Source organism: Eleginops maclovinus, chromosome 2 (genome assembly GCF_036324505.1).
Source record: "Eleginops maclovinus isolate JMC-PN-2008 ecotype Puerto Natales chromosome 2, JC_Emac_rtc_rv5, whole genome shotgun sequence".
Classification (NCBI taxonomy): domain Eukaryota; kingdom Metazoa; phylum Chordata; class Actinopteri; order Perciformes; family Eleginopidae; genus Eleginops; species Eleginops maclovinus.
In genome coordinates this window covers 7564938-7590536 of record NC_086350.1, presented here as the reverse complement: position 1 = coordinate 7590536, position 25599 = coordinate 7564938, and the positions used below count along the sequence as shown (strand labels likewise).

General features: G+C 40.6%; 1 protein-coding gene and 9 non-coding genes across 12 annotated transcripts in view; 9 read left to right on the top strand and 1 right to left on the bottom strand.

Annotated features, from left to right (window-relative positions):
* The window catches only part of plxnb2b (plexin b2b), a 112035-nt gene extending 105679 nt beyond the window's left edge, over nt 1–6356 (bottom strand). For 2 of the 3 annotated variants that reach the window (XM_063903655.1, XM_063903663.1), the window contains exon 1: nt 5720–6356. The gene's annotated coding sequence lies outside the window, so the exon portion shown is untranslated. The remainder of the gene's footprint in view (nt 1–5719) is intronic. The other variant, XM_063903645.1, reaches the window with a different exon arrangement.
* A 12141-nt stretch (nt 6357–18497) lies between these two features.
* LOC134860576 (U4 spliceosomal RNA) lies at nt 18498–18638 on the top strand. Its single transcript, XR_010165247.1, has one exon. It is a non-coding gene; the product is annotated as a U4 spliceosomal RNA (small nuclear RNA).
* Nucleotides 18639–19421: 783 nt separating this feature from the next.
* On the top strand, nt 19422–19562 carry LOC134860626 (U4 spliceosomal RNA). Its single transcript, XR_010165261.1, has one exon. It is a non-coding gene; the product is annotated as a U4 spliceosomal RNA (small nuclear RNA).
* A 619-nt stretch (nt 19563–20181) lies between these two features.
* Nucleotides 20182–20322, top strand: LOC134860564 (U4 spliceosomal RNA). The gene has a single exon (XR_010165246.1). It is a non-coding gene; the product is annotated as a U4 spliceosomal RNA (small nuclear RNA).
* A 995-nt stretch (nt 20323–21317) lies between these two features.
* LOC134860553 (U4 spliceosomal RNA) lies at nt 21318–21458 on the top strand. Its single transcript, XR_010165245.1, has one exon. It is a non-coding gene; the product is annotated as a U4 spliceosomal RNA (small nuclear RNA).
* Nucleotides 21459–22446: 988 nt separating this feature from the next.
* LOC134860615 (U4 spliceosomal RNA) lies at nt 22447–22587 on the top strand. The gene has a single exon (XR_010165258.1). It is a non-coding gene; the product is annotated as a U4 spliceosomal RNA (small nuclear RNA).
* A 478-nt stretch (nt 22588–23065) lies between these two features.
* On the top strand, nt 23066–23206 carry LOC134860542 (U4 spliceosomal RNA). The gene has a single exon (XR_010165244.1). It is a non-coding gene; the product is annotated as a U4 spliceosomal RNA (small nuclear RNA).
* Nucleotides 23207–24193: 987 nt separating this feature from the next.
* LOC134860604 (U4 spliceosomal RNA) lies at nt 24194–24334 on the top strand. Its single transcript, XR_010165253.1, has one exon. It is a non-coding gene; the product is annotated as a U4 spliceosomal RNA (small nuclear RNA).
* Nucleotides 24335–24818: 484 nt separating this feature from the next.
* On the top strand, nt 24819–24959 carry LOC134860498 (U4 spliceosomal RNA). The gene has a single exon (XR_010165240.1). It is a non-coding gene; the product is annotated as a U4 spliceosomal RNA (small nuclear RNA).
* Nucleotides 24960–25422: 463 nt separating this feature from the next.
* On the top strand, nt 25423–25563 carry LOC134860531 (U4 spliceosomal RNA). The gene has a single exon (XR_010165243.1). It is a non-coding gene; the product is annotated as a U4 spliceosomal RNA (small nuclear RNA).
* Nucleotides 25564–25599: the final 36 nt, after the last annotated feature.

Genomic DNA, 25599 nt, shown 5'->3' with positions numbered 1-25599 from the left:
TTCAGTGTTTTATAACATATTTTCTGTTGCTGCCTATTTTTTGATGCTTTTATTGCAGATTTTTTTCATTCTACTCTACTTCTTTTCCCCTGCATGACTTATTTCCCCATGGGGATCAATAAAGAAACCTCTCAAACTTAAAACAACACTGTAATCTTAGGAAATCCCACCTCAGACATTAGCAACCACACATTTTAGCAACCAGTGGTCACCACTAAATGTCAGCTGATAAGGTTAAGGCAGTATCTTTGGGCAGGGTTATTACTGCTGCCACAGTAAAATGGGTGCGCCAGTTTACAGATGAGAAGCAACAGAGCCAGTGGCATTTAACTAGATTCTCAGTAACTTTTACAATTGCTGTATGAACAGATTTTAATAGGTCCCTCTTGGATCATAGGCTACTGAAAGGCCACAATAGCCACCTCATTTAACAGAGGCAAGGACATGACACAGACATAGAAATAATTTCGTAATACCATTTCATTATAGAATGTATGGCTGACAGCCTTTCCAATACAATGTATTACAGCTCGATAATAACGGCTTGGAAGAAGTATAGATACATATAAAGTGTCCGAGTTTATGTAATGTACAGCTGAATGAACACAGGTACAGGTGAACTCTCCGCTTAACACTTACATTTAATGAATTAAGCATGTGATTTCATTTTGAAAGACATAGTTACCAAAAGCAATTGAGTGCAAAAAAGCGTTCAATGGCAATCGCAGGAATGTCTGTATGAAAAACATCTCATCTTTCCCCAGCCAAACCTTGCCTTAACTGTGATCGAAAAAGACAAGCAAGAGATAGACACCCAACCTCCAGCAGTGCTGCCACCCCCCCATGTCCATTTCCAGCTGCCAGTTGGTTTCGGCAGATGCCAGCGATAATAAGGACAGCATATGTTTCCTTAAGATCTAATGTTGCTATTTTTATTTTAGAGCACATTCAGCTTACAGAAATTATTTTATAAGAGGTGCCAGATTTCACCCCACTTAAAATTGTAAATGAGGCACTCAAACACACAAATACCTGGCAGGTCAACTATAATTTTCTTATTTAGATGTGTGAAAGTACATAAATAGCAGTTGCTTGTAATATGGAAATTAAAGTGGTAAATATTTTAATGCTTTTCTGATCAGTTGTTCAAACCAAATGAAGGGTCTGGTTGAGACACATTGAAACATGTACGGTTTTTTTTTTTTAAAAGCTCCATCTATTTACAACAAGGTTGTTCAGAGTCAAACTCGTGCAATTGAGTTACTTCCTAAATCAATGGGTCGTTCATCTCTTCAATAAAGTTAGACTAACAGAGCATTCTCTATGTCTTCCTCAGTTTGCCACATTATCTTCCCCCTTTGCTCTCTCAGGTTGGTGTGACCTTCATCTCCAGCTGCCGACAGTGCACTGACCCTTCATGCATCTGTCACCCGCCAGTCCTGGCTGAGGCTCATTTTCACTACTACATAATTAATCGCTCAGCGTGCATACAACAAAAAAAAGAGAAGAAGAAGAGTGCCAATACTCAATAGAACTACCATATTAACATAAACCAGCTGGAAGTCATATTAGCTGTAAAGCAGAGGTGATAATTAAAAATGATCTTGGCAGAAGTTAATTGGTCAGTTTGAGGATTAACTGTGAAATTATTTGAATAAAAATGAATTGCACCCTCTGGTGCTCTTAGCTAGGATTAAATGGCACTCAACATGGAGCGACTCTCAGTTATGAACAAAAAGTGCAGTGAAAATGCATTACAGGTGGAATAAGTGGCTCCACATTTTCCATTATTTCCCAGCTACAGTAAGCCTGAGTCCATTTCAAACCCCAATGTCTCTGAGAAAGATATATCAGCAGAACGCTGCCAAATCCTACACAGACACCCTCAATTTGCACAGAAATGAAGCTTGACTCATCTTCGATATGTTAAAGTCTGAGAGATCTGTGAATCGTCTTTACCATCATGAGCTGGACCGAACATCAGCCTGTAGCGTTACACTGATTGAAGCAGGCACGACCAACTTCCCTCTGAAGTGATTAAGTGGATAGCATTTTGAAGCAATACGTGCCAGACTCAATTACCAAAGCAAAAAATAAATTAGCTTGCTACTCTATTTTCTGCTGCCAGTACAAGCTTTGAGAAGAAAGCATCTGACTGAGATTTCCCAGGATAGGAAATCAAGGTGACCCATCACTCTCATCATTGCTGATTCGTTTTCAGATACCTGCTCGTGAGGTGCCTGGCTGAAATAGCTGGCTGGATGTGAACTTTTAGCAGTGTCCAGAGCTGGTTGACAGGCCTTCACTGAGGAGGTAGCATCAAAATCCTCTGTGGTACTGTATGTCAGCCTGTCAGTTCAGCTGCCATGGGGAAGTGGGTGAGGCAAACCGAGGCAGATGTGTGTATTGTGATCCATCACCAGTGTTTAGTCCTCAGCTATGCAATCTCATGTCTGCTGACAGTCATCCCCACACAACATGCCGTTTAAACAGCAGGTTTTGAAGGTTCCTTCCTCGGAAAACCTCATATCACTTCAGCAGTTTTCTTTCTCTTCTCTCTATCTTTTTCAAATATATATTAGGAGGTCTCGGTTCTATTGCAGGACATCCTGCCCACAACATCTCAACCGAGCAATTAAGGCAGCTGCTTCCCTATGTACATCATTTATCTCTTCCATGAGTGTGAGCATGTTTACAATATTCATCATGTTTCTCTAACTCATGCGCCAAGCACTGAGAGCTTAGGGAATAGTCACAACCGTTAAAGGTAGAAGTGAGGGCAGCAGCGGGGAAAACCCAGCACGAGTTGGCAGCAGCTTGGAGAAGAATGTAAGCCACGATGGATATAGTGCTTGGTGTGGTCGGTCATGGACCTGAGATGAAAGACTGTGTGTGGGTTGAGAACATGTCATGTTTTTTTTTTAAAGGAGGTAAAAGTACACGCTTCTGAGGAACTTGACCATAATAATGAAGTGCTTAGAAGCTTGTGGACAAACCAGGTTAAACTCTGGATTGCAGTGGATTTAAAGCAGCATGACTTGGTGGGATGGCCGCCATCTCCTTCCGAAAAGCCTGTTCTCGTAGCTGGCTGCCAGGGAAGTTAGCATGAGAATCAGCATGATTCCACCTAGTAAGACTGTCATACATCTGCTTTGTTATCACAGATCTGAAATACAAAGAAGGAGAGAAGTGTTGAGTGGCGAAGATTTGGTGTGTGAAGTACAAACAAAGCCACTTTGGAACAAGATGGCTGGGGAAAGAAAGGAAAGTTGTTGAAGGGAAGGTTTGGGACAAGGGAGAGGATTCCAAGGGCAAGGGTGGCAGCTGTAAAACCCGGCGGAAATAAGATCAAAAATCCACCTCACCATGACATTCCTTCATCATTGTATAATCCTCAAGACATGAAAAGACAAGCCTATCTCCTATCTGAAGGAGATCTCTATTCCCCAGATTATTTAGCCGTCTAATGCCTAGCTGACACGCCCTTCATGCATCTGCACCGACTCCTCTGAAGCCTATGTGTGCTTTAGATAAGCTAGAGGAACAAGGTTATGCATATGGCTCTTTCTCATGCACGCCACAACTATTTTATGAGCAAATGGTTTACAAAGTCCAATCCACAGTTGGGTCATGTTGGTCAAACACTGACTACCAGTCAGTTATTCAAAGTGAAAGTAGGTCTTACAGATACTGCAGTATGTTTAGGAGATTATATCCTGTTTTTAGTAGGAAGACAAGAAGAAAGGAGATTAAGTAGTAATTTAAAATGAACCACTTCCAATGAACTACCATTATAAAACCACAATTCATGCATCAGTTTGTTTAATGCTGTTTGTCAGCACGTAGGCTCCAGACAGGAGGCATGGGCTTTCTCTTGCGTACGAGGATTATGGTTTTATTTTCTAAATGAAAATGACAGAAGTCAGTAATCCAAGGCAAAGGAAACAAAGAGACGGGGGTTAAGTTCAAACTCGTTTGACCTCAAAAATATTACAGCGCTCGTTCAAATGTGGCACATGGTTCCAGGAGATCACATGGTTTAAACTATCAGAAAATATTGTGTAATACTAAAACAGGACACAATGACCTTTTTTCAACCAAAACATGTGGGAGCTTAACAGCTAAATGCTCACTACCTCCGTTCCACAGTTGATCAGAGACTATTTTACTGGATCCAAGATTACCTGGAGTGGATCTCGACACAAAGTTTCATTTCTAGAACCAGCAGCCTATAACCAATGAAGTTTTTCAGAGAAATGTTTCCCTTGTTTCCATTTTCTGTTTTCCTTGTACAGCCGAGTAGGAATTTGCGCTCAGCTTTCGGGATTGTCTCGCAGAATATTGAAAGACTAACATGACCTGAATGAGAAATGTCTCCTATTCACTTGCCCTGAAAAGTGCATCTATGATGAAGAAGTGTGGTACTCTTGTCTTCTTCACCCTTGCAGGGAGCAGAAGAAAACATTTATCACCAGTCTCCTCTGCGCAGATAAGGTGTCTCTATTTATTCAGAGTGGAAGAGATATACTATGAATGAATCATTGTCGGGCAGAGAGAGAGGCAGAACAAGGAAAGAGAGAGATTGTGGAAAGAGGGAACAGACAAGGAAGCAGCTTGGTTTTCAATTGCCTGTGTGTACATGTGAGCAGATGGCATCTATTGGAAAACCTTACTTGCTCAGTTGGTAGACTGGAGGTCGACCCCCTGCTATAACCCCCTTCCAGCCTCCACCTCTACCACCAGCAGCCACCTTTCCTGCCTCCACGTGCCCCCTGCCTGCACTAATCCATTCCCAGTATAAGACTGCTTGCATAATGTTATCTAATGAAATTAATCCCCAAGAGACGGCGCATCCGATGTACAGTAGGTCTTTGCACGTGGTGCGGAAGATGGCATGGCCTGCCAACATAAAAGGGCGATTTAGAGAGACAACAAGGCAGTACAGTGGTCTGATGAGGGCCGAGCCAGGGACTGAGAGATACAGACTGACAGAACTGCACAGGAGATTCAACAGGACATGAATAGTGCTTCTGTGTCCTTGTTCTCCACCAGAAAGAAGGGAAAAGAAAAACAAACAAAAGGCAATGCTCTCTGCTGCTTGAGTCCTCTCAGCTGTTGATGTACAGCCTACTGTCCAGAGGTGAGGAAAACAGTCCACATGCCCATTTCTCACTTAAATTGCCTGTGTTCTGGGACAGACGGCTCCTTGTGAGTTGAATGGGCAGATGCTGTGGCTGCAATGCTCCTGAGATGAAATGGTTCAGGGAAGAGCATGTCTGCCAGGGGGTTCTTAGTTGTTGTTGTTATTGTTGTTGTTATCTCCAAACAAACAGCTGTTGAGTTTACCATTAGTGCAACTTTTCACCCAGACATGACAACAAGCGTTTAACAATTCCTGCACACACACACACACACAAAAAAAAAAACTGAAGTAGAACTCATTCTATCTTTTTAAACAACACTTTTCAACGTATTTCATCGTTTATATGGCGCACATGTGTTTTCAGTGGACATATCTATGAATACTTCGGTGTGGCACGGTGTGAAACTGTACCGTGTAAAGTGCAGCGTTTGTGCCCTACCATGCCATATCCATAGGGCGTATGATTACATATCAAAACTTAGTGTTAAATGCAGCAGGGTTCGAAATATCAACTGTGCTTAAATGCCGACTCCCAAACGCACTTAGGTGCGATACACAAGCTTCCCCGAAACTCACCTTGGAGGAGAACCAGCGGAGAGTTGCACACACGCGAAAAGTCCCGATACTGTCAAAGCCTTTGATGAAAGAGTTTTTAAAAAAGGAAATAAGTCCGTGATCAAGTTCACATTTTACTCTCCCCACACGTCATGTGAGGGGTTTTAAAAAGGCACTATTCCGTAGAAAACACGGGCTACTTGTTTGAACGACTCCCGTTGAAAGGCGACCCGAGCAACTCCTCAACAAAAGACTCTCTGGGTAGAATATCAGGGACTTTCTCCACGCCCAGGTGCCGAGTCACATGGTAATTTTCAGGTGTGTGTGTGTGTGTGTGAGGATCCGTGGCTTCAGTTGGCAGCAACACACCTGTGGGATCCGCTCACGCGTTCGCCTTGACTGTCATCGCGTTTGAGGAAACCAGGAGGTTGTATGGAGGGAGGAGAGGAAAAGGGAGGGGAGGGAGACAGAGAAGCGCGCACAGTAGGAGAGCCAGAACGACCGGCTAAGGGAAGAAAATACTCCCCTCCCACTCCACACTCACCAAGCCACTGTGTATGTGTGGAGACAGAGAGCAGGGAAAGCGAACCAAGTTGTGTCGTCTGTTCGCCGAAGCACCGAAATATTTCCGCGGGCGGTGGGAGCGGTGTAGCAACCCCGCGCTGTGGTTCCCAAAGTGTGGTCCGGCACCAACATGGGGTCTGTGGGGGTGGTTCCTCGACGTTATTCCATGCAAAGTGTAAACTAATATCATGAGGACATGTGCAAAAGTAGGTTAATGGTTTTAGTTTCACTAAGGTTACCGCCCCGTCGGATTATTCTTAGCCTAGTTACATAATTCTGTCAAATCATACCATAAAAAGATGTGGTTTTTTTTTAGAAACACCCCCATGAAATATGAAGATTCATTTTCAAATGAGACTTAATTTATGAAAAGCAGAACTTTAGGACACTTAATGGTTAGTTAACCCAAGAAACAAACACAATATAAAGGATACAGAATGCTTTGGTGTTTTTTTCAGATACGTTTTAAATACAAACTGCTGATGATACCTTTGTGAACAAAACAACACAATATATATTATCCCCATAACGGACAGTTGTACTTGTCAAATTAGGGAAAACACTTGCATAATGTTACAACATTAACAAACAATGGCTCAGTTGTGTTTAAGTGTCCCATGAGGCTAGCTCATGACAGTGAGTCAGCATGCAAGAACTGAAGCAGATAAATGGAATTAAGCTATTATCCGTTTTATTATTTACAACTAATTCATGTTTGACAACATTATTTTTTACATTTTTGTTGGAAAATTGAATAGTTTTAAATACCTTAAATCTAAAGAATATCAGATTTGTCTTAACAATATGTGTATGTGTAAATTCTGCTACCCCCCAGGGTAGCTACAGCCTTTTTTTGAAAGTCACCAACACACAACACTGGAAAACAAATATTCTGCATTGTGCTAATTCAGAGTCAAGTATTCTGTTTACTCAGGGACAGCTTTCCCGAACCTTGCTTCTGGAGGAAAACAATTCCCAGTGACAGAGAAGTCTGTCATTTATCCAGAGAACGACGTTGCTGCTGAGTTTTTAAAATGTCATTTCTGATCCTTTGAGAATCATAAACAAGCAGAAGCCTCAGCTTCAGGAAGCTCTCTTTAAATTCAATGACAACAAAACTCAACTGCATCACAGGTTAGGTTTAAAATGGTATAAGGTTTCAAAAAGCCCTCTAAAGAACAATCAATGCAAATTAGATGTCACTATAAATATTTTCCATTGCAGTTGCTTAATGTAATGATGTTAAAGCCATTTCTGTATCATAACGAAAACATTGATATTGCATGCAAATGAAGACAGATTAATGTGGAAGGAGAAATGGGGACATTTCATAGTTTCAAATATTTTCAAGAGCAAAAACTCCTCATGTATTTATTTTTCGCAGAGCCATATTTAACCACATAGTCATTACAACACAGATTATTAGTGTGCTAACTGTATTTGGGCTGCTGAATCGTTAATCACTAGCAGTATCATTTTGATGATCTTTACTCAAGCTGAGTTTCAGAAAATCAAACAATCTTTCATTACTGCTTGAATCTGTAAAAAGCTTTGAATCAGCCATATGTTTAAGTCTTTTTAAGTTGGAAATGCACAGATTTTTTTATTCATTCATGCAGCGAGGGTCCACAAGTTGCTCTGATTTCAGATATGGGCCATATGTGTGTAAGTACCACTCAAGCGTGATTGGCTCAATCATCACCCAAGAGGTTACATGAATAGCTTATTTCTGCCTTTGAGCCTAATATCATCTAACACTGCAATTTGGCAGTGGATTTCGTGGCTCTGTGTCATGCGTTGTTGTGTGGCTGGGGTGTGAGTTTTGTGAGTGATTTATGGGCATGTAAATGAGGCTGTCTGTTTGGGGAGATGTGTTGCTTTTGCCCAGTGGGCCCTGGAGCAAAGACTGGAGAATGCGTGGGTGTGAGTCAGTCCCTAACTGCTGACACAGGCACGAAGCTGGCAGAGATTCACAGAGCAAGATGGGGAGATGGCCTTCACAGGTCTTCACGTTGACTGATGAGATCAAGGCGAAACTAGGCCACGCCAGACAAGTGTCGGGCAAACAGACACTCGGAGAGAGAGTGAGAGAGACAAACACTTCCCCAATCACAAACAGAGCTGGGAGAGTGGAAAGTGGCGGGCTAGAGGCAAGTTGTTTTGGGTCTGAGTTCAATATGTCCAAACCTGTTTGTCTAAAGAGTAATGCTGAGTAGTGAACGTGCTAGCCCAGGGGATGTCAGGTGGTAGCCAGGCCAAGTCAAAGCTCTTTAAAGTGGAAAAGAAATTCACTTTGTTCTATTAGATTGCCTGAATGTGATGACATTTTGATCAATGTGCCTATACCTTCCTGCAGTTTGCCTTTATGTTGCTTGAATAGTGATGATCTGTTATCATGCCGATGTCAAACAGCAACATTTGTCATACAGTGTCCCTCAGCAGCTCCGGACTGTAAAATGTTTTGACTATCAACACATTATATAACGTAATTTATGATACAGCATTTCAGCTGTCCATAATAATGTAGTGGTCATCAGATTCAAGGTTCATAGTTCAGAGTCTGTGTGCCATGTGGATAGACTGCCCTCTGTTGGTGGCAGCTTGTAATTCTCATTAACTGACAACCTCTTTAACCAGCAGGAGGATAACACACTGTCATTACTTATAAACAGTATATAGATAAACCACATATACCAGGCTACAATGTTATTATATGCAACTTTAAGGAACCCTTTTTTGTATTTATTAGTGTACATTAGTTGTTCAACAATAACTCCTATGAGGACATATCTACCTTTGTTTTTTCCATGTTGTCATTCATTATATGTTTATACAGCAGCTTCCTCTTATTGGAGGAATACGATATTATGGTGTGTTGTAATCCATTAATTCAAGTTAAATTATGTATTCATAGGGTTACTTCAAGAAATGTGTTGCAAACAGGATTCATTGTAAATCAAACTTTCTGTATCTATCTATGTGTACAGTGTTTGTACATTATAATACAAATAGCTTGAGGACAATATAATTTAATATGAGAACCCTAAAACTAACAAATGCTAAATCAACACATTTCCTGGTTTCCAGATGCAAAGGCAATGCATTGCTGTGATGCTGTATTCAAATGTGTTGCATTGTGGGGAACTAATACTGATTTCCCCCTGTGTTGCTCTTGTTGCATTAAGTTGATTTCCTTTTCATTGTCACATAGCAAATACTGTGCAATACAATAAGATCTTTATTGATCTCCCACAGGGAAATGTACTCATTACATGAGTTCAAGAGTCAAATAAGCATTCATATAAATCGCCTACACTTAGATATGATCAAGTTTATGTGACATGATGTGTTATACAGTAGAGCATTAAGGCATGAATTGTTTCTGCATTGTATTTCTGTGGGACAATTGTTTGCATTTTCACACGAGCGGATTTCTGGCACAACATCCAATACAACCAAGATTAGTTATCAAGTGCACGCATCATTAGCAAGTCCATTAGGACACTGAGGCTCATAAACAACTTATTTCCATTGCAAAAGATGTTACATATATGTATAGATATTACATTAAAAATGAAAATATGGTTATAGCTGTGAAATATTTAGCTAATATTTCACTGATAGAGCTGGCCCACTGCAATGATTCCTAACTAAGACCTTTACAGATGAAGTTGGGTTGATAATATGACATTTGATAAATAACATACACCATTTGGTCCTTGCTTTCATCGCACCATTCATTTTTAAATACAATAGGCCGACATCAACACTGGTGATGTTAATAATTAATATCTCTTTGCATCAAATAACATGTTAGTTAAATTATGTTATATATTAATGTATACATTCTCACAATTGTACCCCTGGTTGTGCTCTTGCTATGCATCTGTGTAGTCAGTATCCATCAGTCTTGTTATTTTTTGTATTCACTAAGTGAAAGTTGCCAGATATACTGTTGTGGCAAACCTAAAGATGCAGAGATAACAGATGGAGAAGCTCGCAGAGGAAACTGTCATGGTGGTGAATGATAAAGGTGTGAAAAAAGACACAGCGGGGAGACAGAGGAAGGTTATTTACAGCAGAAGGGGAACTTTAATTTAAATAGCTTCCTCACCTAAAATGTACCTCCAGTTGTCAACATGACGTATACACTGTATAGAAAAAATAGGGGGAGGGGTGTGTGAGCAGCCCAGGGATGGCTACTGTATGCAGGGATGTGATTCTCTGCCAAGGCATGTGCGACAAGGAGACATCAGGTTTGGCATAAAACGGACACACAGGCTTATGGTGCCATTCTGACTCAGTCTGGGAATAACCACAAGCTGGGAATAGCAGGATGGCAGCAGTGTGTGGGTTGGTGTGAACAGCCTGCAAGCATGTGGGTGTCAGAGAGGAAGAAAGGCACAATATTTGAATTAGAAAATTGATGTTTGAAGTTGCTGGTTGAGCCTAGAGTTTGCACAAACCTAAATGTATTGCTGTGTGGCATTGAGGAGTGAAACTGTAAGGTAACTCTGTGTTTTTGACCTTGAAGATGAGGGAGAAACTAAAAGGCACCATGAGCGACATTTGTCTTCCCTTATCAGATGTCTCCTTGCACTGGCAGAGCTGTCACTTTGCACAAGAAAAATGTCATTGTTTTCCTCCCCTGCTCATAACACAATCTAATCACAGTTTTCCCGGCTCATCCTGTATTGTCCATGTGGCCCAACTCTGAGAGGCAACAGAGGGACTCTCAGAATTAATAAATGTCCTTAACCAAATGATGAGATGAAGCCCAGATTACACAATGGCCTGTAGGTAAACAAACACTGCATGCACACACTTTTACACAAAGTGTGCCCCATATCTATCCCCCATTGATTCAGTAATGTCAGTAATTCTAAGAGGTTGTGTGTCCTTGACAAGGTCTTTGTGATTGTAAGCGGCACTGTGTCGTCTAAGCTGGATCAGCCTAGTTGGCAAAAACACAGTCTACACACTTTACTGACAAGATTACATTTCCCCCAAACCAAAACAGTCCTACTTACTATGAGCTTCTCCACATGTTGTATGGTGGGTTGGATTGAGTGACCGGAATATGACTATTGATTTTTTTTCTCTTGTTTTTGAAACCTGTGATTGATGGTTGAGGGGGAAAATAGCTCTCAGCATGTTGAAGACTATGTGCAGCCCACTGAGTCTCTTTTAGATGGCATGGTATTATGCGGGCTGCCCAGCAGCTTGTGCTGAATGGCAGAAAACAGCTAAGCCATCTGTTACACTCTATTTTCATCTCTCAGCCAACCAGCGGGGAGAGTCGCTAACCGAAAGGGACTTCAACTGCTTTCACAGTCCTATTTGTTCAACAGGTCAAGTCTCACAGTGAGGGACCCCCACACTGAGTCTCATTCATGGCATGGCCCAGGTGAATACAGAACCCAACACTTCGCTTCACTGGGCAGAACTGAAGATAAAGGGGAAAGTACTAATACAAAAAAGTAATCAGGTGCCTCAAAGACTTACAGGAGATTATCACTGTAACCGTTGTTAAATGACCATAACCCAATGTGCCCTCAAATTCTCTCTAAGCCATGTTAAAGGGATCATCCTTTGAATTTAACTCGGTTCATGTAATGTGTTGGAAATGTGTGTTTTCCAGGTGAGGATGAAACAGAGGCTGGCAGGATTCATTTGAGATTACTTTGCGCAAACATGGTGTAATCCCTTTATCTTCATACTTACCTGTCTCTGACAGTGATCCAAGCCTACCTCTATGAACCTCATTGGCCTGACATTCTGGCAGGAGCAAATCCCTGTCTAATGTGTCAGCCCAGGCAGCTTTAACACCTGGCACGCCAACGCTTATCTGCTGAGCACCCAAAAGCACCTGCATTATCCCACTGAAGCTTTACAACAAGGGAAAGGGCTCCCTAAAAACCACACAGTGAATGTGTCATACCACAAATACAGTGTGCAAAGTGCTCATCATTAATAGGGGCTTATGGCCTGATCGAAAACATGTACAGTATTAGACATCCCCCATTTATCTTTTCTCCTGGTGGCTGGCTTGTATATAGGATTTTTCAACTGACGAATCCGGTTTGTTATTTTACATTTACAAGCCATTGTTACGATTACTGAGTTATTTTATCCATCAACAAACAAGAGTGATTTATTGTCATTTATCTTTTTACAGTGCTATACAAGACATAGAGGGATGACATTGCGTTTTCCTGGTCCAACGGCAAAATAGAGATGTGAACATAAGCCACAATCAACAAAAGAAAAAAACAGACACAGAACCAGATACAAGGTAAAAACATGTATTGCAATAAAATAACTAGTGTAAACAAATGTTGGTGAAAACAACAGTAGAGGGAGTGTTATGTTACTCGAGGACATAATCTTCAAGGAAAAATCCCATAATTTAGTATTTCCATTGACATTTTAATTAATCCCTACATCATTACTGTGTTTGGTAATCTAGGCAGTGTTTTTCAATCTCAGATAAATATGGCTGTGTAATCTTAACTAAGAATTTATACAATTGAAATGAGTAGATGAAGTGGGGGGGGGGGGGGGGGGGGGGTTTTGAATAGTTTTAACAGGTACATTTGGAGAAAAAAACGAATCACAATTGCAAGAGTGCAGTTTACTAAATCCTTCTCAAGGATAATAAATAGTGCCTCAATAGCTGAAAGTTTCAACTCGTCCCTGGTCCATTGCTTAAATTTAATAGGTTTCTGCAAACATGGAATTTGTTTAGGCACTTTTTTGAAGGGTCATTCATTACATGGCTATATAACACACAAGTGAAAATACCAAACGACGCGTAATCAATTTACGGTCCGGCCATTTTTCATTCCTGTTAGACTTGAGGTCAGCGTGGTCAGCATCATCGCATAATAAAGAATCTTTTCTTTATGGATTTCAATTTTTACTTCAATGTTCAAGTTTTCCCGTTTAAAGTTTTACTTGTTCAAAAGACTTGTGAAGGAGCAAGCAGGTAAGAAAAGTGTAATATTGTCCTTGTTTAGGTACGAGGGAGGGACAGCTAACATGCCATGACCAGTGGCGGCTGGCCAATACAGGGCGCTAGGGCGCCGCCCCACCACTCACCTCTCACCACATTTCCTTGAATAAGACATAAAAAATTAAATAAAAGTGAAATAATAAAATAAAAATATTTCGAAATATATTTTTTTAGATGTGCAAGATAAATATTTCATAGTTAATGATGAGTAAAGTTGTTTCGTTCGTTGACATTGTCTGATAGGTGACGTGTTTCCGCCCTGGGGCGCAGGAATCTTTGCCCATTCGCCTTATTCACCTGGCGGCCATTTTGAAACTCGAACGAGGCTGAGGGGTACACAAACCCGGAAGTTTGACTCCGATGCATACGATCTATGGAAGATTCAGCAGCACCAGCAATGGAAACTCCAGTGTGGACCACCAACCTTTCTTGTTTGCCAGAATTAACAATTCAAAATGTGGAGCAGTGGGCCAGTACCGACTGCAACATCCCCCGGGCGGTGTTAATTAAAGGATACAGTAACTGGATCGAAGGTTTTATCCACGACATTGAAGGTAAGAATGGACGCTAATTTACCTCAGTTTCTGCTAGCGTGTAGCAGCTAGGGGTAGTAAGCTTAGCTGTGATATGGAGTTGTTGACTGTACTATGTTTGATTTTATTTAAAACTTAACATGTATTTAATCGACAGTTAATAGGAGCCCAACACACATATTTGTGAGGGCTAGGTCTTTTCCCTCGGTGCGGAAAAATGAGTCACCGTACCACATACAGGTATCATAGTGCTAAGTGGGCAAACTGCTCAGTTCGCAGAGCAGTGCCACAGTTTAAACCAGCTTGCTAAATGTTCATTATGAGTTTTATCAACGATGTACCTTTCCCTGTCTGACTGAAAATAACATGTTGATTTTATCTCATTAACATGTTATCTCTAGTTGATGTAATATCACATAAGCCTCATTGATATCTACTCAAATACAGTATTATCTTGTTTCAAATTAGATTGAAGATTCAGATTGAAGATTCAACCTGAATCTTCAATCTAATGATGAAGATGAAGATTCATTCATTGATATCTACTCAAATACAGTATTATCTTGTTTCAAATTAGCAAAGCCAGACAGCGCTAGGTGCATGTTGCTATTGCTTGATGTTGCTTAAAACTCAATAAAACTTACCTTAAAATTACGACAGAAGGATCCCTTCTGATTTTTACTATCCATTGCCGACGTAGTCCATGATCGATGGGGAAACGGTGAAAAGTTTGTCCTCGGTTAGATTTTTTCCTTTTTGATGATGTGCATTGGGGAACACAGCAGTGAAGCGCCATAGCCTCCTTGCACGGTAACCGTAAATTCTACTTCCGCTGTTACTTGTATGCGCGTCTAAACTTCCGGTCGAACACTTCCGTGTTATGATAGCGTTTGACAGCTGGATACCGGTAACCGGCTTTTACTATTTAGAAGTGTACAATGAGTGTGTTCACAATAAAAGAAAGACGACTGACCTTTCAAATGTTGGGGACATCGGCACTGCACTGTTGTGTACCTCAGTGTACGAATTCTTCGAGGTACAATAGAGCTCCTGCAGATGATGTCATATATGCTGGTCACGTGACGAGATACGACAGGGGCAGCCATTTTGGCAGTCATCGCGGCAGTAAATTGACAGGCACTGGCAGACTGTCAAGGATGGTGGATAACTGCTGTGCACCAGGTTGCACAAATAGGCGTGGGAAAAAGAAAGGTGTATCGTATTATCGCATTCCTAAAGACGCGGAGAGGAGGGAGAAGTGGATTGGAGCGATTAAAAGAGCCAGGAGCCTTCAGAAAAAGACTGAAAGATGGGACCCCCCGGCCGTTGGCTTTCGCTTATGCAGTGATCACTTCATATCAGGTGGGTGAAGGAATACAGTACAATGCTACAAAAAGTTTCTGGTCAGTTTAATTAAATTTAATTAGTTTAATTTAAGAAGTAGCACCCAGTTATTATAGCTAACGGACACTGTGATGTCCCTTTTTAACTCAACAAGTGTGGCTCTGGCGCAGCCTAGCCAGTTAGCAAGTTAGCTTGTAGCAAGCTAGTGGTAAACAAACCCGTGTTGAAATATTCCTTCTTATTTTGTAGGGAGAAAGAGTGATAATCCGTTGAGTCCGGATTTTATCCCCTCAATTTTCGATTACCTTCCATCTCCAGAGAAGAGGAGACATAAAACGAGACTGGAGGTTTTTAACAGAAGGCAGAAGGCTAAACTGCACAAAGTAGAGCAGGCAAAGATATCTGCAGAAGCCATCCGTCAAAGGTGGGTAGATCAAACTCCTGTCTGATTACATGTTGGGTCTACTTGTGATCGGTGTGTTATTCAGATTATTTTATTTCAAATAGTTAACTGCCGTGATATGGTTATAAACAATAACGTCACACCAAACTGGAATAATTTAATACTTACCCTTGCAGTGATGATGCCGAAGTTTTTGGATGTAAGACTCCACAGTTGAATGTTGTTTACGAAGCCGGACTGACACCATTTGTAAGCCTCCAAGCTTTTGTACGCTCTGAGGGAGTCTCCTGAGTACACTGATGGAAAGCTTACAAGATAGCTGTGGATGTCTGCGCAGCGCAAGTCGGGTACATCGTCTTCAGAGCAGGAGGTTATGCTCTTGAAAAGCACACCGGGTGAATTATATGGGTCGCTTATATTTAATCTCTCTAATTTTGTACTATAAAGCCGAATTTCACTTGAATTAAAATGAGAAGTATACTCGCTCGGTAAGAAAACACTGGCACCGGTGGTCTTGTTGACTGCCAAAATGGTGGCTCCCAACCAAAAGTCACGTGACCGCAGGAGCTCTATAAGCTACTTTCCTTTCATTCATTTCCCGTTGACCCGGCGGTACGGGCCGAGTGGCTGAGGAGAATCCGAAGGGATAATTTCAGTCCGACGAAACATTCAAAGGTCTGCAGTAGGCACTTTAAAAGCACAGATTTTGTCGTGACAGCCGGGGGACTAAGAAAACTCCAAAAGGGATCAGTCCTGTTCTGTTTTCTTGGAACGGGTTTGAGCTATCGGCACCTAGACCGAGTGTTTGGGAGAGGCGCCCGCGGCCAGATGTGGAGAGTCCCGATGTCTCTGACAACGAGATGGAAATCGCGGCTGTAGCTACTGACCACGACTACTCGGTGTTGCCACAAACGGTGATACGAGCAAGTGACTTGGTTGAGGACAACGAAGCCTTGCGTCGGAGGATTTTGGACATTGAACATTGAAAAGTCGAGCAAAGACCACGTTAAATTATAAAAGTAAGTAAAGCTATTACCACAGTAATATCACTATGTAAGCGCTAATGTTAGCTATGTAGCTACAATAATATTGTGCCATAGTTACAACTTACCTTCATAATTGTCGATATAACTGGATAGGTACATTTTGTATCCCTTATCACGTTTGCTCTTCGGTGTAGAACTGCCCATCCGAACAAGTCGGTGGACATCTGAGATGGAAATGTTTGGGAGATCCTGCAGGCATCTAGTGTAGAAACTCGCCATGTTTGACGTTCACCGATATCACACCGGAAGTTTAGAAGCGCATACAGTAACAGCGGAAGTAGAATTTACGGTTACCGTGCAACGAGGCTATTGAAATCGCGTTGTGAGAACTCCCGGAAGTGGTAAGTGTACCCCTCAGGCTCGGTGGAACGTTCGAGGTGAATAAGGTGAATAGACTCTCGTTAAACGTTGTACATGCGCAGTAGCACCTCTTCAATACAAGAAATAGGACGATGTTGGGGCGCACCTCTCCTGCGCCCCGAGCTGAATGCAGCTGGATTTGGCGGCGGGGCTGACGTCACAGCCTTCTGTCATAAAGTATGTGTATTGTCCATGTTATATATGATATATATTATTTAAATATAGAGATATAGAGATAGATAGAGAGATAGATATAGAGAGAGATATAGAGAGAGATAGATAGATATTTATTATATATGTATATTGGCCATCTGTATAGTAATATAGCACATCTGTATATTTGTTCATACTACATCTGTTTATACTATGCCAATTATTCCCACCTCTTTATACTGCCCTTATCTTTCCATAATCACTCTTAACTGCATATACTGTACATACTCTATATATCGCACTTGTTTCTCTTTGCACTTCTATCTATCTATCTATAATGTTGTTTTTGTTGTTTTCATTTATTCTTTTATACATTTTGGAGTTATAGCCCCCCCTGGAGAAAACTCCACCAGCCGCCACTGGTCATGACATTTATTAGGTTTCACGACAAACTTCATTCAAAAAACGTCATATTTGCGACATCAGTATCTGATTAAATGATTTTAACCAGGCGAAAAGGAAGTGTCAGTAAACTGCGATTGTAAATATATCCCAATGTTACACTTTCAGCACGTGCAAAATAGGTTAATGTCACTTAATGGGACATCACACGATTTTGCATCTCAATAACAGATCTTTTCAGATAATCTAACGTTATTTGTTGTTATGTTAGTTTTCAAATAAACAGGCATTGACAGGAAAAGCAGAGCAGGTTTATCCTCGTCTATGTCGACATCTGGTGGTGTTTAGAAGCATAACTTTTCAAAGTTACAGCCATGATGACAAGGAAGCAGTGTTCTATGCTGTTTTACGATGATGTTCACCGAAAACAAATGACTGTTTGACACGTGTCATATCCTCATTATAACCATAGTGATTGATGTCTATCTCATTACTGAAAGAGTGTTTTCACTCGAGTGTGTGTCAGGTATCAGCTCTTCAAAAAGGAATTCGCGTTTAGTAATACTGTCTACAGGGCCACCGTAGAATGTCGGCAGTTTACTCTGTTATTTATCAAGCGTTTAAAATGACACAGCTACTAAGACTGCTTTTGTGTCCTATTATTAGTCAATGTGCAACTTTTGTATATCTTAATAATACATATAAACGACACAATAAAGCGGGGCTGACAATACAAAACAGTATGGCATTACATCCCAGGATGCATTGCGGCACGGCGATAGTTATTAAATCTAAACCTAAAACAAGTAAATTACGAAAGAACTGACGGTGACTAGACTATATAACTACCTGATTAAGGACACTACATGACTTGTGTGCAGCAAAGACCGTGTGTATGTGTCTTTCATCAAAGCGAACGGACCGTAACTCAACTACGTATGTATCAGAGTCACTACCCATGGCGTACCGTATTGACGCTAGCTTTGCGCAGTGGCAGTATCGTAGCCGATGAGGTTTATCCGAGGCGCGATTATTGCTAGTTGAAAACTTTACCCAATACCCCGCCTAGACGACTTGAAATATAGTCGGCGACGGCAATTTTTGACGGTCTCTAAGGAGACTTACATAGTGTTAATCATTAATGAGTGAGATATACCAGCTGTACAACTATACTATATAGATCTACTATACCATATACCAAAGTGTCATCCCACACATGAACTGCTTAGACGAACTACCCAGTCGATGTCAGTAATGATTGTAGTATTGAATGCTGTGAATTACTTCCAAAAGCTGTAGACTCTTAATCTTCCCTGCTTTTTCTAGAAATCCCCAGAATGCCTTTCTTTAAACGTAATATGTATATTATACATGCACTCACTTGTGATCTTTATTTGTTTAAACTGGTTCGATTTGAACCTTAAATATCTGTAATCTTCCCCACTGTATATTGCAGTTGCTGAACACTTACCCTCGGTATATATAAAGTTGAATCATATGTCAAAACGTTTCGCAGGAAGTCTATTTGCAGACACTATATTTGTAAAGGTTATATAAAACAAACCGAACATACAGTTAGAGAAAAACTATAGTATGGGATGATAAAATACATTTTAGGGCTACTCTGATAACATCTTATTTGTGTAACCTGTTTTGCAAGGTATGTTTAGTCTTAACCAGCCCAGAGCATACTGTGTCTATGGAACACAGGTACATGTGCTAAATTAACAAAACTACAGCAAAACAATCCATATAAGTTAACTCACTTATCCTAACCATGCAATAACAATATAAAAGTTCGCCAACGGAGTGTCCTTGCAGTCATTCAACAGGAAACATGTTGAAACCATGTCTGAAAGGTGTGTGCACTTTATAGCCTACCCCTCCGCAGCCTGTAGTCGGTAGCTTTGCGCAGTGGCAGTATCGTAGCCAATGAGGTTTATCCGAGGCGTGATTATTGCTGGTTGAAAACTTTACCCAATACCCCGCCAAGACGACTTGCAATATAGTCGGCGAAGGCAATTTTTGACAGTCTCTCAGGAGACCGATACATTGTTCAAAATAAAACCCAAACGTTACTTTAAATACATGAGACAATTGGATTTCTCAAGTGATATCACCAGGTCCACAGCAGGTATTTTAGCAATGAAAGTCCCAGGCCCCTTCTACCATACAGTAAGCAATATACTTAACTTTAAGTGAAAATAATAAAAATACAATGCAAATACATGTCCCAAGTAAGTTGCAGGAATAGGTAAACATATACTGAATAAGATGAAGTCAAACGATGTAAAATGAAACACAGTACTATTAGTAGGTTGTTTTCAAAGTGATCACAGGGTAAACCTCATCGTTTAGTGAAATTAACACTTTTTCTTTTAAGTGTAAAGCTGTATTTTATTTTAACTGCTCTTTTTTGCATGCTATTTCAGAGTCTTAGTAGTGTTATATTGTATTTTAAAAAATAAAGATGACAAAACATTTTTGTATACTAAACTGGTTCATTTGATTTAAGGGGATCACTTGTCCCTTTCAGGAGATGCATTAATAACGTCTCCATGGTTTATCTCTCTGGGTTATTTTGTAGTCACAGCAGTTGAGTAAACCGTAGCAGATTGTAGTGCGGACAGGATAGATACCACTTAATTTTCATGTAAATAATCAGCTTTGCGCAGTGGCAGTATCGTAGCCAATGAGGTTTATCCGAGGCGTGATTATTGCTGGTTGAAAACTTTACCCAATACCCCGCCTAGACGACTTGAAATATAGTCGGCCAAGGCAATTTTTGACAGTCTCTCAGGAGACCGATAAATTGTTCAAAATTAAATTCTCAATGTCATCCTTTAATCTTGAGACAGTCGGATTTAATAAGTGTTATAGTCAGGTCTACAGTAGAGGGTACTTTGGCAAAGAAAGCCCTTGGCTCCTTTAACCCTCATGTGTTTCTTCTGCACTATTTCTTGATTCTCTTAATGTTTTGTTTTTTTATGTTTTGTTTAAAAGCACTTTGAAATGCCTTGTGTTGAAATGTGCTATATAAATACACTTGCCTAACCTATAGTACGCAATTTACTTTACTTAAAGAGAAATAAAACAATGCAAAAACATGTCCCAAGTAAGTTGCCGGAATAGGAAAAACTTATACATATCAAATAGAGTAAGGTTAAACTATGTCTAATGACACATTTAGTGAGTAGGTTATGTAGTGATCACAGGGTAAACGTCCCCTTTTTGTCAAATGAACTCGTTTTTTATATAGCTCTGTCGTGTAAAGCAGTATTTTTTATGAACATTTTGTGTAGGCTATCCCAGAGTCTTCGCAGTGTAATAAAATATTTTAAAAACAAATATATTTCAATTTTGTTTTACTATTCCTGGCTTGGCTGCTTTGATTCAAGGGGACCATAGACAGAGACGTACCGGAGCCTACGTCATTTCCGCTTCAAACTTCTCCAAACAGAGAATTTCTTTAACGCTATGGGTCTCTGATGTTTGTTGTTTTTTCGGGCCTTTATTCTCATCGATAAGTAACTACACGATTTCACCTCAAAGTAACATGTTACATCTAAAAGGAGTACTGTACAGGACACGTCTGTTTTTAAAACGACCGTCTTTCCAATGCGTGGTTTTCCCTTTCAGGAGATGCATTTCTGAAGTCTGTATGAGTCACACGGTTATTTTTTGGTATAAATACAGCTTTGTATTAAACTGGTAGACTTGCATCTACAGCACTTGTGTAAACCGTAGCAGACTGTAGTGCGGACACGAGAGATGCCTCTTTCCTTTCATGATGTACATTAGCTTTGCGCAGTGGCAGTATCGTAGCCAATGAGGTTTATCCGAGGCGTGATTATTGCTGGTTGAAAACTTTACCCAATACCCCGCCTAGACGACTTGAAATATAGTCGGCGAAGGCAATTTTTGACAGTCTCTCAGGAGACCGATACATTGTTCAACATTAAATTCTCAATGTTATCCTTGAATCCTGAGACAGTCGGATTTAATAAGTGTTATAGTCAGGTCTACAGTAGAGGGTACTTTTGCAAAGAAAGCCCTTGGCTCCTTTAACCCTCATGTGTTTCTTCTGCACTATTTCTTGATGCTCTTAATGTTTTTTATTTGTTTTAAAGCTGTTTGAATTGCCTTGTGTTGAAATGTGCTATATAAACACACTTGCCTAACCTATAGTACGCAATTTACTTTACTTAAGAGAAATAAAACAATGCAAAAACGTCATTTCCGCTTCAAACTTCTCCAAACAGAGCATTTCTTTAACGCTATGGGTCTCTGATGGTTGTTGTTTTTTCGGGCCTTTATTCTCATCGATAAGTAACTACACGATTTGGCCTCAAAGTAACATGTTACATCTTTGTTAAGTTAAGGATTGCAGCTTCATCCTGCGTTGCACTCGGAGAGATATATTTGATGCAGACACGGTGAACCGTTTAGCTCTTAGGCATGGTTTATTGTACCCTTCGCTCAGCCGGGCTAACTTGGAATACAACACAGATCAGGACAAGTTCATGAAGTGAACACACCCTCATTTGCATATGATGCAAACCTACACATTTACACTTTAGTGCCCCACAGTGGTACAACAATAACACTGCATCCTCCTGTCAACTTAAGCACAGAATAGACACAATCTATATACATAAATCTCAACTGAGGACTTAAACATCCAGTTTAACAATCTTAAAGGATTACTGTACAGGACACGTCTGTTTTTAAAACGACCGTCTTTCCAATGCGTAGTTTTCCCTTTCAGGAGATGCATTTCTGAAGTCTGTATGAGTCACACGGTTATTTTTCGGTATAAATACAGCTTTGTATTAAACTGGTAGACTTGTAGCCACAGCAGTTGTGTAAACCGTAGCAGACTGTAGTGCGGACAGGATAGATACCACTTAATTTTCATGTACATAATCAGCTTTGCGCAGTGGCAGTATCGTAGCCAATGAGGTTTATCCGAGGCGTGATTATTGCTGGTTGAAAACTTTACCCAATACCCCGCCTAGACGACTTGAAATACAGTCGGCGAAGGCAATTTTTGACAGTCTCTCAGGAGACCGATACATTGTTCACAATAAAACCAATGATCTTTACTTTGAGAGACAGTCGGATTTAACTTGTGCCACTGACAGGTCCACAGTAGCTACAGGGGAACGAAAAGTCCCAGGCTACTTTAACCCTACAGTAAGCATACTTAACCTAAAGAGAAAACATACATTACACAATCAAGTAAAAACGATGTAAAATGAAACGCAGTAGTATAAGTAGGTTGTATTCAAAGTGATCACAGGGTAAACCACACCGATATTTCAGCTTGAAAACTTCTCTAAACCTTGCATTTATTTTGGAATCTGTTATTATTATTCACCCCGACTTTCAATGCATACTTGACCCTTTCAGGAGATGCATTAATAACGTCTCCATGGTTTACCTCTCTGAACAACTGGGTTATTGTGTAGCCACAGCACTTGTGTAAACCGTAGCAGACTGTAGTGCGGACACGAGAGATGCCTCTTTCCTTTCATGATGTACATTAGCTTTGCGCAGTGGCAGTATCGTAGCCAATGAGGTTTATCCGAGGCGTGATTATTGCTGGTTGAAAACTTTACCCAATACCCCGCCTAGACGACTTGAAATATAGTCGGCGAAGGCAATTTTTGACAGTCTCTCAGGAGACCGATACATTGTTCAACATTAAATTCTCAATGTTATCCTTGAATCCTGAGACAGTCGGATTTAATAAGTGTTATAGTCAGGTCTACAGTATAGGGTACTTTTGCAAAGAAAGCCCTTGGCTCCTTTAACCCTCATGTGTTTCTTCTGCACTATTTCTTGATGCTCTTAATGTTTTTTATTTGTTTTAAAGCTGTTTGAATTGCCTTGTGTTGAAATGTGCTATATAAACACACTTGCCTAACCTATAGTACGCAATTTACTTTACTTAAGAGAAATAAAACAATGCAAAAACGTCATTTCCGCTTCAAACTTCTCCAAACAGAGCATTTCTTTAACGCTATGGGTCTCTGATGGTTGTTGTTTTTTCGGGCCTTTATTCTCATCGATAAGTAACTACACGATTTGGCCTCAAAGTAACATGTTACATCTTTGTTAAGTTAAGGATTGCAGCTTCATCCTGCGTTGCACTCGGAGAGATATATTTGATGCAGACACGGTGAACCGTTTAGCTCTTAGGCATGGTTTATTGTACCCTTCGCTCAGCCGGGCTAACTTGGAATACAACACAGATCAGGACAAGTTCATGAAGTGAACACACCCTCATTTGCATATGATGCAAACCTACACATTTACACTTTAGTGCCCCACAGTGGTACAACAATAACACTGCATCCTCCTGTCAACTTAAGCACAGAATAGACACAATCTATATACATAAATCTCAACTGAGGACTTAAACATCCAGTTTAACAATCTTAAAGGATTACTGTACAGGACACGTCTGTTTTTACAACGACCGTCTTCCAATGCATAGTTTTCCCTTTCAGGAGATGCATTTCTGAAGTCTGTATGAGTCACACGGTTATTTTTCGGTATAAATACAGCTTTGTATTAAACTGGTAGACTTGTAGCCACAGCAGTTGTGTAAACCGTAGCAGACTGTAGTGCGGACAGGATAGATACCACTTAATTTTCATGTACATAATCAGCTTTGCGCAGTGGCAGTATCGTAGCCAATGAGGTTTATCCGAGGCGTGATTATTGCTGGTTGAAAACTTTACCCAATACCCCGCCTAGACGACTTGAAATACAGTCGGCGAAGGCAATTTTTGACAGTCTCTCAGGAGACCGATACATTGTTCACAATAAAACCAATGATCTTTACTTTGAGAGACAGTCGGATTTAACTTGTGCCACTGACAGGTCCACAGTAGCTACAGGGGAACGAAAAGTCCCAGGCTACTTTAACCCTACAGTAGGCCTAAGAATACTTAACCTAAAGAGAAAACATACATTACACAATCAAGTAAAAACGATGTAAAATGAAACGCAGTAGTATAAGTAGGTTGTATTCAAAGTGATCACAGGGTAAACCACACCGATATTTCAGCTTGAAAACTTCTCTAAACCTTGCATTTATTTTGGAATCTGTTATTATTATTCACCCCGACTTTCAATGCATACTTGACCCTTTCAGGAGATGCATTAATAACGTCTCCATGGTTTACCTCTCTGAACAACTGGGTTATTGTGTAGCCACAGCACTTGTGTAAACCGTAGCAGACTGTAGTGCGGACACGAGAGATGCCTCTTTCCTTTCATGATGTACATTAGCTTTGCGCAGTGGCAGTATCGTAGCCAATGAGGTTTATCCGAGGCGTGATTATTGCTGGTTGAAAACTTTACCCAATACCCCGCCTAGACGACTTGAAATATAGTCGGCGAAGGCAATTTTTGACAGTCTCTCAAGAGACCGATACATTGTTCACAATAAAACCAATGATCTTTACTTTGAGAGACAGTCGGATTTAACTTGTGCCACTGACAGGTCCACAGTAGCTACAGGGGAATGAAAAGTCCCAGGCTCCTTTTACCCTACAGTAAGCATACTTAACCTAAAGAGAAAACATACATTACACAATCAAGTAAAAACGATGTAAAATGAAACGCAGTCAAAGTGATCATAGGGTAAACCACACCGATATTTCAGCTTGAAAACTTCTCTAAACCTTGCATTTATTTTGGAATCTGTTATTATTATTCACCCCGACTTTCAATGCATACTTGACCCTTTCAGGAGATGCATTAATAACGTCTCCATGGTTTACCTCTCTGAACAACTGGGTTATTGTAATGTGTAGCCACAGCAGTTGTGTAAACCGTAGCAGACTGTAGTGCGGACACGAGAGATGCCTCTTTCCTTTCATGATAACATTAGCTTTGCGCAGTGGCAGTATCGTAGCCAATGAGGTTTATCCGAGGCGTGATTATTGCTGGTTGAAAACTTTACCCAATACCCCGCCTAGACGACTTGAAATATAGTCGGCGAAGGCAATTTTTGACAGTCTCTCAGGAGACCGATACATTGTTCAACATTAAATTCTCAATGTTAT